The 5,538-nt window shown below is 38.3% G+C and overlaps 1 long non-coding RNA gene across 1 annotated transcript in view; it reads right to left on the reverse strand.

Annotated features, from left to right (window-relative positions):
* LOC107182877 overlaps nt 1-5,538 on the reverse strand; it is a 15,792-nt gene extending 10,254 nt beyond the window's left edge. The window contains exons 1-2 of the long non-coding RNA XR_001513637.1: nt 5,356-5,538; nt 807-894 (exon numbers count right to left, since the gene is read on the reverse strand). This is a non-coding gene — a long non-coding RNA (uncharacterized LOC107182877). The remainder of the gene's footprint in view (nt 1-806; nt 895-5,355) is intronic.

A 5,538-nucleotide genomic window follows, 5' to 3' on the forward strand; every position in this document is an offset into this window, starting at 1 on the left:
TGTGACTAGACAAAACATAAAGAAAAAAGGCCACATGAACTGTGTACTTGATGTTTTTATTTATCCTGATTTAAACATGAAATTAACATTAAATAGCTTCTTAGATAAGAGACTGAACTCCAAACTCAAACAGAGAGATGGCGATAGGAAGAGAGTGAAGGAGGCTCAATGAGGTAAGAACAAAGCAAGTCAGCACCCAGAGGTAGAGATTGGAATTCCATATAAATGAGTATCAGCACCAAAAGCTAGAAATAGATCAAGAAGAAATAGAAACTGAAATATCCTGTTGTACTGGCTACAAAATCAGTGGTGGCCAGGAAGAGAGAGATTCCAGGGGTAGAGGTGAAAAGCTGAAGCCAATAAGCAATATCAAAAGAAAAATAAGCACAGAATAAGCAAAATCAATGCAAACAGCTGCTCATTTGAAGTACTCAGCAATAAGGAACATTTCAAACAATAACCATGTGTGAAAGCAAGATCAAAGTGTAGAAGCTAAGAGCACAGACTCTGAAACCAGACTACCTAGATTCACATCTCAACTCCGCCAAGCTGTAGCTGTGTGACCTCTCTGTGCCTCAGTTTCAACATCTGTAAAGTAAGGATAAACACAAAACCCACTGTGCCTATTAATTTTTGTTGGTTCTGATCTCTTTCATTGAATGACAAGTGGTTGGAAAACTATTAACTACATTTTTCAAACTCCCTAGCTTCTAAGTTGGATACTGCCCATGGGAAACTATGGCAGGAGATTGCAAGGTGAAAGAAGGGTAATTCTGTCTTTTTTTATTTCCTGTTTCTGGTGGTACCTCCATAAGCAGCAGCAGGCAACCGCAGGCTCCAGCAGCATCTGTGGTGGTTCCAAAGCAGCAGAACCAATGAAGATCTTCAGCAAATCTGTAGAGCATACAGATTATACAGCAGCTGTCTGATATCTGAATAACATCCCCTTCTCCTCCTTGCTCCTTCAAAACTCTCTCTCTCTCTCTCTCTCCCCTTTTTGGTCCAACACACACTTTTTTCTTTTTGTTCCTCCATCCCTTCCAATGCTGCTGCAATCAATTCCCTGTATTAAATCCTTCTGTGTTTAAAATATCTGGTGCTTTTCAGTTTACTGATTGGGCACTAACTGATAACATCTACTACTTATGATTGTGAGAATAAAATAAGTTTCTCAAAAGTAAAGTGTTTAGATCAGTACCTGGCCCCTGAAAGGCATTTTATAAATGTTAACATCTGTTACTCCGCAGGCACCTTAAAATCCACATGTCTAAAATCAAGCTCTTTGTCCCCTACACAGACTCTAATTCTGACAATCATCCTTTTCTTCACCCAGGATCCAGATGAGTCATCCAAATAAGTAAAATCTGTGGGTTCCTCCCACTTCAGAGAGCCCTCTCAATCTCCAATCACCAGGTACAAGCCTTCATTCCTTATCTAAGCAGCATCAATGTCTTCCCCTCCCTAGGAATGTATCTGTTTGCAGGTTCCAATTCATTCTAACCTGCCCCAGGAGATTTTTTCTAAACATAGGGGAGGTGATTAATCATGTCACTCACTACCAGTGGTGCCCAAGGTCATGAACCCATTCAATCACACAAAGGCCTTCCTGAAGTCAACCCCGACTACTTTCTTAACAGTACTTCCCAGTATACTACTTTCTATTAGTGCCACCAAATCTTACATTCCCAACCACATCAGAAATCCTTGGCATTCCCCAAACTCTCTCTGCCCTTTGGTCCCTCTATACCTCTGCACAAGAATATCCCTCGAAATGAAAAATACCTTCTCTGCTCTACCCTCTCCAGACTTTACTGGATCTCTTCCACCTCAAACAAAACTAACCTCTCCTATTCTTCCTTAGTATTTCTACTATTATAACATGGTGCTAAGTGCTGAGTTCCTCAGGGGACTAAAATTCATTACCCCTTGAATGTCCCTCCATATAGCAGAGCTTCCAATGAGAACTAAACTGTAAAAGATAAGTGATACCTCAGCTCTCCGGGCTGCCAACCCCTAGGTCAGTGGGCTTTACCCACAAGCCCAACTGGCAACTTTTCTACAGTTAAAAATCTCCTGTCCCGGTGCATGTATAAATGTTATTTTCTGTGTTTTATGAAGTAAAAATACGTTGGAATCACTACTCTACAGCACCTTGCACATAAAACAATAGCTCTCGTCTTCCACCAGACCTCATGAAATAGAATTCCTTCTCCATTTTCAAACTTCTACTGGCAGCATTTCCTATTATAAAAACTTACAAGTAAAATGAAAACTATACAGTTCCTCACTTATTTACAACTTTTTTTAATTTTTGGAATATGAATACAAGAAAGTTAGTGAATGAAAGCATAGATCTTTCTAATTTAAGAATATATATTACAGACTCATTTGCATTCATAAGTTATTAGATTTTATTTTGGACCATTAAACACATAATTGGATTCTGAGACAGTCAGTCAACTGGAATTCAGAACACGGACCCCTCCAAAGGGGAAAACTGTGGTTAGCTTCTTAGGCTTCATTTATTATAAAAAGTATAAAACAATACTATTATGTAGTATTATTAAATACTAGTTAAATACTAGTTATCTAGAAAAAAAATTAAAGACTGAGGAAATACATGACTTTTTGCAGAGGGATCTTTAAGTACCCTTTCAAGGGCTTAAAAGATCCAAGATGTTATTTCTAACTTTATTTTGAAAATCTACAACTTGTTTCTTTCCTTGTTCTAAGCCTATACATTGTAATTACCCTTCTCCTACCCGCTAGTATTGAAACAGCAAAGGACAAAGGGAGAGAACACTGGGAAAATGAAATACTGAAGATAAAGAGTACATACAAAAGGGTAGAACTAAGCTTTAAGCAATGAAAGGTGAAATATGAAAAAAAAAATCCAGGTTGTTCCAGGGATGTTATTACAGAAATTGAAAAAATAAGTTTCCCATGTCTACCAAAAGGTGGCGCTACCGACAGAAAACAGCTTGGTAAAGCCTCAACTAAAAAGAGGATAATTAAAAAAAAAAAGGTCCATGGACAACAGTGTAGTGATTAGGGGTGTGGTGGGGCGGGGGGGTGGAAGAGGCATAAATAGTGATGGAAAAAAATAAAATGCTCTGGCTAGCACTGGCACAGTAGTAAGAGCATCAGCCCGAGAAGTGAAGGATCCCAGGTCAATTCCCAGTCCAGGGCATCGTACCTGGGTTGCAGATTCCATCCTGGCCCTGGTCAGGGCAGGTATGGGGAGGCAACCAATGGACATCATCTCTCTCACATTAATGCCTCTCTTTCTCTATCCCCCTCCCTCCCTTCCACTCTCTCTAAAAAAAGTCAATGGAGAAAATATCCTCGGGTAAGGAATAACAACATCCAAAAATAGTAAAATAATTTTTTTAAAAAAAGGTTCTGGAGTAGACAGGAAACAGTCTTTCAAATGTATAAAGTAAGTTTCCCAAACTCACAGATTCCAGCCCCTAAAGAGATTTTTATGGCCCACAGTGAAATTATAAAAGAAAAGTTTAGTCGTATAAAGCTAAATTTATTCTCTTAATAAGGTTGTCCTCTATTCTGAGATTATCATTTTTCTGCAGATATCATTTTTCAGGCTCCTAGGTCAGCTGACTTTTCCCTGGGTTCAATCTATGGAAAGCACTGTTAGAGAACTGGTAGGTGGGAAGAAGGGAGGAGCCAGTGTATTTCTCCCCGTCCTGTCCACCTCAGGCAGAATTCCCAACATTGGTTCCAGCTCCTACTAGGAGATTCCCAATTTCCTCAGAATAACCTGGCTCCTGAGCTCCCATAAGCCTACCAGTAGTAGTACTGTATTATTCTCTTCCTGCTGCCATTAATTTCCAGGTTGCCTCAACATCTTATCTTGCTGTCTTACCTCCTCCACTGCCCATGTAACCAATCCCCTGAGCTAAATTCCTATTTTAAAAACGTAAGAGTGGTTTCCCTTTCTCGCTTAGTGGGCCTAATGAGTATATTAGCCAGTGTGTCCGCATGTATTAGAATCACTTGGGGGGCTTATTAAAACTCAGATGCTGGCCCCATCTCCACAGTCTTCCAGTGAGTATATTTGGAGTGGAACCCAAGAATATGTTTTTCTAACCCAAGACTATGTATTTCTAAGAAATTCCCAGATAATGATGAGACTATTAAAACAGGTACCCATTTTGAAAACTATTGACAAAACAAAGAATTGGCCATTCTATGTTGGTTTGCCCCCCCCCCCTCCCAGCCATTTTCATTGGACAATAAAATCCCCCAAATATTTTGAAACTAAAGGAAACCACACCCTTCTGTTGTCATGGGCGGGGGGGAGGGGAAGGGGGGAATCAAACCTTTAAGACAGTTTCCTTACATTATTACTAGGCCAATAGGTTTCTAAGAAATAATTTTTTCAAAGTAAATATAATTTCAGCACTTATTGTATACCTTACCTAGAAATAAAATATCAATTTTAAATCTCATTCCCAAATCCAGTGAACTTTCCTATAAAGATAAAATGGATTTAGGCTCTTAAGTTATTGGAAATAACTTAGACAATGAGGTCTCAAACCTAGAGAATAATTAGTTGGCAGATGGTTGGTTCTTCTATCTTAGAAATTTAAGATTGAAAAAATAGTGCTAAATAACTTAAAGGGCAATTCAAGATGTGTCTTGAAACCAAGGTTTAAGAATCACTAAAGAGTGTTTAGATTCATGCTGGCAAAAAAAGTTAAAATCAAGTATGTAATCAAATCATGGCAGAACTGTATACATAAACAAAAAGAACTTTTGAGACTAAAAGGTCTACAGACCAGCACTAATAGAAAAATGTGAGCCACATACATAATTTTAAATTTCCTAGTAGCCACATTTAAAAAGGTAACAAGAAACAGATGAAATTACTTCAATTGATATATTTCATTTAACCCAAAGTAGCCCAATTATCATCATTTTAACAAATTATTAATGGTATATTTTACATTCTTTTTATTGCACTAAGTCTACACTATCTGATGCATGTGTTACACTTCCAATACTTTCAGGCTAGCCACATTTCCAATGTTCATTAATCACATCTGGCTGGTGGCTACCACAGCAGACAGTACAAACATAAGACAAACAAATTCACTAGTCTTTTATTGAAGATCTTGATACTAAGTATAGTGATAGTGTCCTAACTGCTGTTTTCACAACTTACTTATAAATTACTTTTTTAAGAATTTCAAGCTCCTATCATCTAATATTGTGTTAAATATATATATATTTTCACAATGTGAATCACACTGAAAACAGGTAAGCTACCGTTACTGCTATTTTATAGAGTCCCAAAGCCAAAGCCAGCAGTACCTCAACGGTATCTCAACTCACCTTTCACTAGTCCAAAGGAAGAACTAGCAGCCACTCTGGGCCTCCACTGGCCCCCAAGCTAAGGAATTCTCATCTCCTGGGAATTTGTGAACAGGGAACTAAGTCATAACTACAAACCAAATCCCCAAACTTAAGTGTCTGATCCTTTGACAGGGAGAACTGATGTAACCTTACCACTTTGCA

Source organism: Myotis davidii, unplaced genomic scaffold (genome assembly GCF_000327345.1).
Source record: "Myotis davidii unplaced genomic scaffold, ASM32734v1 scaffold135, whole genome shotgun sequence".
In the NCBI taxonomy this organism is placed as follows: Eukaryota; Metazoa; Chordata; class Mammalia; order Chiroptera; family Vespertilionidae; genus Myotis; species Myotis davidii.